Here is a 13173-nt window from a genome sequence, read left to right on the forward strand (position 1 = left end):
GAGTGGCACCTGGTCTTTTGATATGGTCACCTTGATTGATTTGATTGATTTTCCCATTGATTTGAGATACTGTTGCCTTCCTGTCAGCTTGAGGCAGTCTGGCTTTTCAACTCTAACCTTAGGTAACAAAAAGGCATTTTCACCCAAAGAACTACCGCTTACTTGATATTTTCCTCCTCTTGGAGCATCCTTTGTACTGTAAACCTGACATGCCTAAATCTATTAAGTTGCTGTGATTGGCAGGTGTACCTAACAAAGTTGCCAGGCAGTGTATCTTTTTGTTTTGATAAACAGAATAATTTTCATGGATGAGTCAAAGAGAAACACTCAGATTTAGTATGAATAGCTAAAATAAAGGAGGTTTACAGCAGCGTCTACCAATAAACCATGCTGCTGCAAACAAGACGAAACAAAGTGTAACACTGTTAAGAAAAACATCAAAGTGGTCGTCTGAATCCAGGCTGTGGAAACCTAAAAACTAATATGACGCATAATTGCCCTGAGTTTCCACTGCTGCCTCGTTAGCGCCGCAACAAAAGTGCTACAAAACGAACACCGGAATTTTCAGGTGTGAAAACATATTGTTAGCATGAAGTTTCACATGAATTAGAGGACTTTACATGTCAAGACGAAAAACGAAAGCAATTACCAACTGGCCCTTTCCCAGCTTAACTTTTATTTTATTTGATTCCTTATTTTTTTGGCATCTGTCTGAGACCTTTAATAAAACAAAGTGGGGTTCTGGCAGCACTTCACATACAAGCAAGAGTCATGGAAAGGAATAAAACTGCTGCGATACAGTAACTTTAACAGTAAACCAATGCTTTTAGATACACAAGCCTTGAATCCATGAAAAAAACAGCAGTAATTTCTGCTATGCAAGAAACTCCACACACTGGAAATTCTTCCAGCATGTGGCACTTTCTGCAGCTCATTCTGAAACCAACCTCTCAGTCTATTAGATGTAGCTGAGTCAAAATGTTTTTACTGTCCCCCGTTTAATTCCATCCCTTTCAAAGACAGCTTGCCTTGAGGCTTAAATGCTCACACAACCACCAAAATATAATATTTTTTATCTTTTTCTCCTCGTAGATAAACTCCTACATGAATGGAAATATACATACAGAAATAGCATTCACTGCTTCGCAGCAACAATCAACAGACATGCTCTTATTTTGGAGACGCAAGCTGAAAGAAAAAGTCACATTCAACGTATTAACTAGCATGACGAGTGGACAATGAGGGAGATGATAATATCTTAGAGGGTCACAACTCAAATGTTGCAATGGCCCCTGAACAGTGGCGTTACTGTTATCTGATGCCTGCAGGGCAAAGTCAAAAAAGCCAAGCAGGACAAATTCAATAGCTGAAATTGCTGTTTACTGAAAGCGGTTAGTGATGCTAATGATGAGGAGGTGAGGGGTCGTGCCTATGAATGGCAGCCTTGCTATTTATTGATAATTATGGAATAACAGCTGCTATGGATAGTTCCGAGCACGGAAACGGGAAAAATTAAACTGTAGGAAAAAAGAAAAGGATTCAGCCAAAAGAAGAAAAAAAAATTAACCCGCTATTATTAACATAAGCTTGGGAATCCCCCAAGAATCCAAACTTTTTATTTTACTCCCTCCAACTCCTTTCTTATCTTGTCCAGTATGGATTTAAAAGATAAAGAACAAAAGAAATACAAATTAAAAAAAAACCACCCAAACACTCTCTTTTAAGCTAGAAAGGAAATGAAAGAATTACTGAACTATCTGCATCATCATCAGCCGGCAGCGAGTTTCTTTGATGACAATCCAGGACCCCGACTACACTGTTACTGCACCAAGGCCTTTGAGGAGAGTGTAACTTTTAAAAGCTGTCAGCTCAGTTGAAAGCAAAGCCTGCCCTTGTTAGTTTTTCTATCAAGGTACTGTGGAGTCAGAAAACTGCTGTGCGTTGTAGTTTAGCTAAGTTCAAGGACGGGGCTTTGTTGCAGATCTGAACAGCTCAATAGAAAAGGCAGCAAACTAGCAGGGGCCTCTTTGCCACCAGTTTGCTGTCTCTCCGTCACTCAGCAGAAGTGAAACCATTAAGAGTGAGCTTTTGTTTAAAAGCAAGATCAGCCAGAATCAAAGGAACTTATCATCAGGCCACAGAGCAGCGGCCTGATGATAAGGTGGATAACCTGGCCTCCATCTCCTTACCTATCTCCTGCTCTGTCATCCATCGCATACGCTGGCCTCTCAGAGGATTTGCTTTGCACTACCAGGAAATGTATGACAACAACAACAACAACAACATCTGGGCGTGCCTAGAAAGCTTTTTTTTTTAAATGTACGTGTGAATATTGGCTGCTTGTCAAGTCAATAAAACTCCAAAATTGCAGCTTCAGAAGGACTCGGAGCAATTTTCTAATGAGCAGACCATGAATTATACAGTTTTTATCTTCAAGGCTAGTTTCTGAGTGCTGAAAGCTATTTGTTACATTGGATAAACACATTCGCTCTCCATGTGCTCATGAAAGTGGCATGCTGTAAATGCCTGAGCTAAATTAAGCTAAGCAAGGGTACAACCAGAGCACTGCCTGATGCTATTTACACGCTCGCTCCTGGATTCTCTTTCTCTACCTGTGCCTAAATCATCATATCACCTGACTGAGGGCATTTCTCACTCTCTCTAATGAGTTTTGTAGTTTTGCTGCAAATTTTGCTTCCAGACCAACAAATTAATCATCAATCAATTATGTTGAAAAGGTATTTTTTTTCACTTTTGGTGTTATTTAGATGCCACCTTCCGTTTTCACCATGATTAGGGTCTACTGGTCATTTTCACTTAACTCACAAATAATGCTGAAAATAAAGTTTGCATTATTACGGCTGTGGACGTTTTGAGTTACAGGTTGGTGCCATAATGGTATAAAACATGGACGTAGTTTCCAGGTCAGAAAAATCATGCCAGTGTACAAGTACCTTGAACCTGCATTCTACCTGAAGGCCACCAGATGGCGATAGCTGTGGTCTAAAGCAGCGGTCGCAATCTTAAGTTGTTAGCCAGTGGGTGCATGGTTTCATGGTCATACTCGCCCTCTTTGTCGCCTCTGTTTTATTGCAGCCAAGATGGCGATGGCATTAACACTCATGCTGAGGCTTCAAAACAGGACTTCAGAAACCAGTGGCTGATGTCACAGTAGCTACGACCACTTTCTATTTTGTCTGTGGTTGGTGCCTGCCAGACTTGTCTACTAGGCATCACTTTAGCTAATTTGAGCATTTGAGGAGCATTTTTTAAAAAAACAAACAATGTAATTACATGTCAAATGATATGTAGCTAGTGCACTTAATGGGCTTAAGAGCCAATGTGAGGAAGTTTTCTAAATCTGGTGAGTGAAATTCGGATATTTATTTGTGGGTTTGCGCTAATGGCTACACTTTGCTATCAAACCCCATTGTAGTTAGCTGATAACTTAGTATTCCCACTTCTCATTCAATAAATCTAGCTCCAATAACTCAACGTAGCAACAACAGTAATGCAGTAATGGGTGACAGCCCAGATGTGTGTGTTTTTTTACGATCTATATATCTGAGAAAACCAATAAAGGGAACAAAAGTGGAAAGAATAATATCTGCTTAAAGTTTTATTGTAAGCCATCCAGTAGTTCCTACAGATATTCTTAAACAGATATGTGTACTATTTAAGTAACACTTGATTAGGTGGATTTATACCTCCTTTAAAACAGCACTAGAGCTCAGTGGGACATGACACAGTTCTGCACAGCTCTCACACCTGGTAAAAATAAAAAAATGAGTGTGGAAACATTAAGTACCTACAATTTATCTCCTTGCGCATTATGCAGAATCGTCCTTTGTAGGAAGAAGCTTCATCTCTCCACACTCGCCTAATAAAGTCCTTAACCTCTCAAATCTCTTATTCGCTACCAGGCCTTTATCCTTCATTCCCAAGATACATGACAGCTGAACTGGCTATAGACAGAGCCACGATCTATAATTGAAATGAAAGTTCAGCATTTCAGAAGTTCAGAAGTGAAGACAGATGGTGGTTTAGAAGGAGATTAATCAAAAAGGAATAAAATATGGAACTAATATTGTTCTGATATGGAAAAAATACAAGCCCCACCTCCCCACCCCCAGAAAAAACAATACTAGATCTTAATGTTTTGCCTTATTAGGATTTTATGTCCCACACTACAATTTATTCACCAAAGTGAACCATGCTTTTGCATTTTTCTCACACAAAATGTTACTTGATGCATATTTCATTTTTTTTTTCAGTTTCAAAACAGGCCACTTACATGAGGAATTCATTTCATAATGAGATGAGAACAAAATTAAAATTGACCATAGGCCATATATTATTCTATTCATTTTCTATATGGACGATAAAGAGAGAACTTCAAAGGTAATGCCTCACATGAAATTCACATAATAAAAGTCCTCAAGTTTACCCCTGTCCTTGTTAGCATCACTATCATGTGCATTTTAACCATTGTAATTGCTTTCAAGTGTGCAGTTTTGAGCAAAGTGGTCTCAGAACTATGCATTTTATTTATGAGGATGTCAAAGAAAGGGGGGAAAATGAACCAAATACACTGTAATAAAACAAAACCAGCAACTACTCACATTGCCTATTCTTGTAGTGCTTCCTTTCAAGTTAAGAAGTACGATTAAATCACAAAACCAGAAGCAGAAGTGTGCGAAGAAAAAATAAAATCAATGAAGTGGCTGGAGATCCTTCTTACTTAACTGGGGATGGGGGCAACATTTCTGGGAGACTAATGATGAAACAGTGACAGTAAAGTGACGTAAAACTGACTGTAAAATTACATCATTAGTTAGAGACTGGATTCATGGAAGTCATTTAGCAGAGTACATACACGTGTGAGTGGGGGGATGTTATGCTTTCACGTGCAGTGACTCATTTCCAATTGATTTTACTGGAGCAATTTATAGTCTGTTCTCTGGGTTATTATTGTTGGTGGAACGTAAAATGGAAAAGTGTAAAGCGCATGGTCAGTCAAGGCTAATTGGTGCATGTGAATGGCAAAGGCTGGCACATGTGACTGGAACCCGTGTAAGAGCTATGGCGGCACAGAGTGGTGAAAACCAAAATGCTGTATATGATAAAAAGCAACAAAACACACAGTTTATTACATATTTAAAAAGCAGAGCTTCAGAACTACACCACGGAGAGATAGAAGAAAGTGCCCTGTCGCCATTTGGATGTCTGGGTGAATACAAGTCAATTCCCTTTACTGGCTCGCTCAAAAAGAAAAAGCTCAGGAAGTATTCAAGATATTGACTGGGCCTCCAATTTCCCCAGATCTCAATGAAATCGAGCATTTTTGGGATGTGCTGTGGAAACAAATCTTATCATCGAGGCCTCGTTTCAAAACTTAGAGGATCTGCTGCAAACGTTTTGGTGCGTGACCTCACAGGGGACACTCGGAGGCCTCAGACAGTCCATATCTTGAATGATCCAGGGCAATTTCAAGCAGGTGGTTTTAATGTTGCCGCTGATTGGTGTACGTCCATACAGTACATTACTTTTAATTAGTTATGACTCATGGTGCAGTCGAGATGATATCGTTTTGGAGTGGGGTTCTTTTGGCTGGCGCTTTGTCAGAAAAGTATCAGAAAAGGAGAGAAAAGTAAAAGGAAAATGTCATAAATGAGTTTGAGCGAACTCAGAACAGCTATCAAAACAATACAAAGTACAAAACAACAGGAATAGGCTTTGGCAGGAGAAAAAATAGTCTGACATTTTGGGAAAAAGAGGAGGTTGATGATTCCTGGACTCTGATACAAGGTTATAAAAAAAAGGTAAAGGTTTTTTTTTTTTGTTTTTTTTTTGGCCTGTCCCGTTTGGCTCTTTTGCCATCAGAATTGTTGTCTAAAGGCAAAGAAAGATACCCAACGGATTTACTTTACCAAACTGACCATCCCAGCCTTGCCGTAATGGTCCATTTGATTCACCTTTTATTGTTTATTTTATTTTCACTTACTGAATACGGGACAGACTTGACTGGGGGAAAGAAGGGGAGAAAGAAAGAGGGAAAGAGAAACAGCTGAGAAGAGGGACGGGGGAGAAGGGCAAAAGACAAAAACCAACAGAACGGGCAGAGAAAAAAATGCATATATCAATCACCTGGATCACCTGCTGAGAAAGAAAAAAGAAAAAAAGCAGAAGAGAACAAGAGTAATAGAATAAACAACATCACAATGATATATGGGAATATGACAGTAAATACTAAATGTTAAACATTATTGTGCAGCACATAAGATCAACAGAACACAGTGTGCTTTGAGGTAGGAGTCAAAAAGGGTGTAGTTTGTGGGTGTGATCACCCGTGTGTACACCTGTGAGCATGGATGCGCTTGTTTTTTGTTTTTTAAAAGGTTCCTTCATGTAATAATCTGCTAGAGGGTGTGGGGGGGCCACAGCCCCGTCCTCCAGGGCATGAAGCAGGTGTGGAGGAGATCAAAACTCCAGACATCCAGAGGCCCCCAGAACACAAGAGACCAAGGAAGACCAACAGAGGGGCAGCTGCGCCACTGTCCCGGAAAGAGCTGAGGAGAGTCCCAGATGAGGGCTCACTCAGCAGCCGCGGAGCAGAAGCCAGGGGGAGTTGCAGTGACGTGCCCGTGAGCTCCGCCGGCAGCCAGCTGCGCCTGAGTGACCGAGCCCCAGGCCGAGAGGCCGGGGGCACCCCACCTCCGAAGTGGCCCGAGCAAGCCCCAGGCTCCAGGCCCCGATAAGCGGCCGCCAAGGAGTGAGCCGGTGTGTACCTGGACGCCCATCCCCGGACACAAAGAACCACCAACGCACCGATGTCTGAGGGGGTCCGCCACTGGCAGGGGAAGTGGTGGTAGGGAGAGATAGGCCTCCAAACCTTGGAGGGCCTGAGATGTCCCCAGAGAGGTGGCGCCTGACACCCAACCTGACATATAGACACAGACATACAGGCACACACAGATACAAACATCCATTCCCACCCTCATGCTCTCATATGCACTTACTCCACACTCAACCAACGTGGAGACAGACATAAAGAGACGTTGTACACACGATCACACTCCCCAAGCGTACCCTACAAACCGGGTCTAGGTGCCCCCGCCCCTGGAGGGGGGAACTGCACCCAGACCCAGGTGGTGTTTCCCTTTTCCCTGCGGTGGGGGGAGGCAGACCGCCCCGACTCCGCAGCAGCAGGAAGGCTCCACACTCCAGACCGCAGTCGGACGGCCAACTCCTCCTCCTAGCCCCCCCGCTCCAGCAGGTCGCAGAGAATGGGGGTGAGAGAAGACTCCAAACCTCCCTCCACCCGCTCATTGTAGTGTTGATGCATGTGTGTTCTAAGGTGCATTTAAAACCCAGGAGGGCATGGAGCTACCTGCCAGAGAGCAGCAGGTAAGCGCATGGTAAAGGTAAAGGTTAAAAAACGTAATGTGCCGGTTTCTCTTTTAATCACTTTTACTGCCATTAATAAAAATCTAAAAGCTGAACGGCTCAAAGATATTTAAAACCTAACATGGGCTTTAGTTTATATTAAATTTCAGGTAAAGAAATCTGCATCGACCTTAGGGGAGAGGAAAGAGAAAATGGAACGAAACTACACAGGAAATAAATGAATAAGTAGAAGGATGTGTCAGCTGAAGACTGCAAGGGGAGCTAACTAATTAGAGTGTGTGAGAAGAAAGAGAAAAGACAGTGCTGTGTTATTTCTGCATTTCACTTTTTGGCACTTTGCCCTTTATTGAATAGTTGCAGCAGAGATGGTCAGGAAAAGAGCAGGACAGTGACAAACAACTCTTTTCTTCAGTCCTGCATTAAGCTTGACGCAGCTACAGTTTTGCAGAATATTAAAGAAGGGCACAACGATCCTGTTTGATGCTAAAGGGTTTTCCCAAAGGTCTACTGGCAGAGAGTAGAAATAAAAAAAAAAGAAACCCAATTTACTATCATGTTTATGAGGAAATGTCTGGATAGTTCAACTTAAGAAATTACACTTACTGTATGTTTTACCAAAAAAAAAAAAAAAGGTTTGTCGGTTCAAAGAAATGGTTCATAGTGCTTGATAGAAATACTGCAAGCTGGTGTTAAAATAGAAGTCATCTCTTTAGATGAACAACCTTCATAGTTTCAATGTTTCAGACAAAAACATAAAATAAATCCAACCATCCATCCGCTCTTGCCCACTTGTTCAGACGGGTTTGTGGGGGCACTGGAGCCGATCCCGGCTACCACTGGATTAGATTCGGTGTGCACCCTGGACTGCTCACCAGTCCATCACAGAGCTAACACAGAGACTCGCCCTTACATCCGTGCCAATTAACCTGACCTGCATGTCAAGTTAATTGGACTGTATGAGGAGGCCAGAGCACCCAGACAAAATGGACACAGGCAAAGGGAGAACATGCACACTCCACAGACAAAGGCTCCAGCCATCAAATAAATCTGCTGTGTGTTAAAGCGTATTGAAGACAGAAAAGGGGCAAAGGAGTTTTCCATGAGTTTTGTATTCCTCCCTCAGATCTACCAAATGGAGCCATTACCCTCTCCTCTGATCTACAATACGGGACTTAGACGCAGATTATACAGGAAAAAGCACTTATTTAGAATTGGAGAGCGCTGGGAGAAATCCGGCTTCAGGGCTTGCAGCTCTAAAGGCTGTTCGGCAGAAAGCTTTCTTTCCTTTTGTTGTATTCAGTTTTCAGTCACCACTTGCCTAGATTCAGCTAAACAGTAATTGGTTAGGTTAAGGGCAAGATTGTGGTTTGAGTTAAAATATAGAGAGCATGTCTGGTCAATACCCCTCATGGAAAACTCTTCCCACACATGGCTCCTGAAAGCGTCCTTGTTATTCCGATATCACGGCGATTTGTCACATTTTCTTTAATGTCAGTTACTTCTGTTGTCATGGAGCTAAAACTAATGTCCATCTGCATCATGCTTTTCTCCTGAGATAACTCTTCTGCCGAGGCCACGCTCTGTGTCGGTAGTCAGGAGGAAGCTGAATGTCATGGAACTTGGAGAAAAGGTCGTCTTCTTCATCTTCAACAAGAGAAGTAAGTACGTTTTGGTGCAATGGGAATCAAAACTGCAAAATGTGTTTTTTTGGGGCAACTGTGCCTCAGTAGGGAGAGCAGGTCACACACTAATTGGAAAGTCAGTAGTTTGATCCCCAGCTGCTTCAGTGGGGCTTGTGTCCTCAGGCCTGATACCAAACCTCTCCCAAACATGCATCCATTGATGTGTGTGCATGTCAGTGTGTTTGTCTGTGTGTCGATGACAGGAAAAGCATTGTATAGCCCAGTTAAAAGTGTTGCATGCCTGTGTTTGAGTGGGTGCATGTGGCTTGCAGCGTAAAGCGCTCTGGGTGGTCAATAAGTCTAGAAGAGCGCTGTTTGAATGCAGTCCATTTACCTTGGCAGAGCATGCTCTCCCTTCTGATTATATTGTATATGAATGGTTGAAAAAAGCTTTAAAGTGCTGCTCTAATCATACCTAGAGTCTAAATCGCTATTTAGTTTTCTTTCACGTGTGACAAAGAACAACATGAAATGTTCTTAACCCCACTCGGTGGAAGCCATCACCACTTTCGCAACTTAAACTTTGGCGTACTTTTGCTAACATTGCTTCAAAACATCCCCCAAGTTTTCCCTTGCTTAACCAGATGCTACAAACAAACCACATGACATATTTCATCATAAACCAGAAAGGTTCAAGTTTAAATTCTTTAAAAAAAAACAACAACAAAAAAACCCACAAAAAAACAAACAGACACGAATGGTTAATGTTGTTTTCCCCATCCATTTCTTTAATCTACCACCTCCGGCTATCAGTGCTTTAATTTCTTCCTTACAGACAAGCAACTCAATTTAATGAAACTATCACAGAGCGCGTTACTCATGCAATATCTGGCTTATGATGCGACTGTGGCCCTAATTAGAAGTTACAGGAAATGAACAAAGCAACAGAAATCAAAATTGAGTCTATAAAAATTTACTTTGTCTTCCCGTCTGATGCCAGGTCGCCACTTACCACTTAATGCGTCGAATGTCATTAACCATCAAGTTACCAAGAAAAAGATTTCTCGGATCTTTTCTTTGCCCCTTACAGACTGTTCTTGGAAGCTTGTCCAAAAGAAGCAAAATGCTGCTATCTCCTCCCAAAACCTCATCTATTTAGCTCCATGCACACACACAAACACATATTTGGAAACCATTTGTACATACCAGCACGATCCTGAACCGTAAATCTACTTTAATTTTATGTCAGTCATCCACAAAGCCATTAGAAAGAAGAGGTATTAGACATGCAGAGGCAAATTAAAATTCACTCAGGGCCCTGAAATTGTTCTTAATGTCTTTAGGTTTCGTGTATCCAAATAAAAATGTAGACATATGGGGAACAGCTGCGGACAGCCGTCATCACTACTGGAAATTGAAGCAAATTGCTGGCTTTCATTCAGGGTTGTGCTCCCATTTATTGAATAGTCAGGTGAATATTGAAGCATCAGAAAAAAATACAGTGCTACTGTGTACAATACGGTGTAATGTGTTTTTTTTAAATGCATACAGTACAACATGAATATTCCAGCTTTTAAACATGAAATGGATTCACATTTTGCATTTTCCTAGCAAAATATAGAGAAATAGGTTGCGGCTCAAGACTTTTGCACAGTTCTGTACCCAAACCTGCACATTTTCTTACTCAAGTCATTTTGTTTTAAATCTTTTCATTGTAGGTTTCAGCTCAACCGTTTGCCAGTAAATTCCCTGTTGAAACTCTAAGGTTGGAAATGTGTCAACGCAGCGTTTGCTGATTTAAGAATATTAACCGAAAGCATGTCAGAATCCACCAGAAAATATTCCCACAGTGTTCCCTTTCTCTAAAAAGTGTTTGCTTGCTATGCATGACAGGCCTGTCAAGCTTTGGTTCTGCTTGTGTCTAAATGATATGCATTGCTGTGGTAATATGTCAGAAAATGTGAGACGGTGACTATCCAAAATATGAAGCAGGGAAATATCTGGTCTTATTGCACTTTCAGTATGGAAGAAATCCACAGGTCTCATTTTTTTGTGTGCAAATTTTTATTTGACAAGTGTATCTGATAGGATAAGAGACTTCAGCTGTCAAGTTAGCCAAATAAAAAGGGCAATCCAAAGAATCACATTAGTTTCATATGAACTGAGGAATCCAGTTTTGTCCACAACAGCGACTGTGGACTTTGTCTCCCCTTTGCTCATATGGAAAGCAGATAGATATCTTTTAATGTTTGCACAGGTGGCAGCAATAGAAGCAACAATAATGTTTTAAATGGGAAACTTACTCTTGTTTGCAGAGTAACTGAGAGTCACTGGATTTAAAAAAAAAATCATCTTCCTTAATTTTTCTGTTGCAGTTTTTTTCCCTGGAATTTTATTTTTAAAATTTTAACAACACTAGGGTGGAAACCTCGTGAGTGAGACTGCATACAAATGACACCACGATACTGAACCCAAAGCAGCTCATCATTACCTCCACAAAGGCAGGTATATTTTTGGTAGGGTTTGCCTGCGTGTCATTCTGTCTGTAAATGCAAGAGCTCGAAAAGTTTTGAATGTATCCGAATAAAACTTTGTAGGGGTGCAGAGTAGAGCTGGGCGATAGAACGATAACGATATGTATCGCGATATAACTTTTACTCGATAGAGAAATTAAGCTATCGCGATAGACCTCGCCGCTCTTGTCCTCTTAAAATAAAAAAAAATTAAAAAAATAAAAGTTTAGCCAATCCAAACTAAGTAGCGCAGCGCCGAACCAATCACAGCCGCAGCGTCACGTCGCGTGACTTGTTACGTACAGCACAAGTGCCAAGCCGCACGTGTGTTTGTTTGGGAAGCAGCCAGCGCGTAATGGAGGAAATGAGTGTGCCAACTAGAAAAATCAACCGAGCGTGACCGAAGAGAAAACAGATGATGGTTTCAATGCCGGAGAGATTGTCGAACGGAAGAGCCATAGAAGTTCCGTAGTGTGAAGGTATTTCGGCTATTTCAAGTCTGACAAAAAACAGAGTAGCGTGCACTGTAAATTGTGCCGAAAGCAAGTCTGGAAATACAATAAACTGGTGCATGCGTCACACTGTGCGCCACGTTATTGTTTCGGTGAAATGAATTTCTACAATACTGTTACTGTTAATTCTACTCTCTGCAGTGTTTAAATGCTTACATATACACACAGTTACTGTCCGTCCACACATACGACTCGGTTCTTCTTCTATGCCCCAGCTTTGTTTACTTTTTCCCACCGAGGCTTCTAGACTTCTGATTGGCCAACATTTCGGTACGGTTAGGAATCTAGCGCCACCTGCTGCTTTGGCATGTTCATAGCAGCGTTTTCCTTCATTTCTGCCTTTATGTGTGGACGGGATTATTTTTTAAAACGAAAACGGAAAATCTCCGTTTTCAAAAATACCCGTGTACGTGTGGACGTAGCCTCAGTCTCTGACTGGAAGCGCTAATTCGTCATTCGGCTTTTGTCAGACTAAAGTAACTGTTAAAACTGTTTGAAAAGCTCAGCTATACAACAAGGAGAGATTGAGAATTTCCTTTTAGTTCTCAGTTTATTTGATATTGACAAAAGTTAGTCAGTTTTGTCTGTTCTTCTGTAACACAAACTAAGATTTATTTTTACAATTAATATTTTGTTTCTAAGTGGAATTGACAATTTAGTCTGTTTTGTTTGTTCTATTTTGAAACTTAAACGCTTTAGCGGCTGCCTTTTGTGTAGTTTGCAATATTTGCCTTTATTTATCTGAAAAAGTCTCATGTTCCTTAAGTACATCTACCCTGTTGAACTTATTATGGGAAATAAATATTTAAATAAAAACAAGCTGCTGATTATTTCACATTTTACTTGTGAGCAACGGCACATTTAAATCTTACAAATATAGTTATTTGGCTTATATCGTGATAGATATCGTTATCGCCTGAAATGAAAAAAACATATCGTGATATGAAAAAATCTCATATCGCCCAGCTCTAGTGCAGAGTGGGGTCGTGTTGACAATCCATCAAAAATGGGCTTGCACCCACCAAGGTCTTCAAAGTCAACTTAATGGTTTATTTGTCAAAAATTGTCAAAAAGTCCTATAACTTACAAGCGTGGTGGGTATTGTCAACATACAAGTAT

General features: G+C 41.1%; 1 protein-coding gene across 1 annotated transcript in view; it reads right to left on the minus strand.

The window, feature by feature from the left end:
• ltk (leukocyte receptor tyrosine kinase) overlaps positions 1-13173 on the minus strand; it is a 71945-nt gene that overhangs the window by 38462 nt on the left and 20310 nt on the right. The gene's annotated exons all lie outside the window — the stretch shown is intronic.

The sequence above is a fragment of the Aulonocara stuartgranti genome (assembly GCF_965226115.1).
Source record: "Aulonocara stuartgranti genome assembly, chromosome: 19".
Lineage (NCBI taxonomy): Eukaryota > Metazoa > Chordata > Actinopteri > Cichliformes > Cichlidae > Aulonocara > Aulonocara stuartgranti.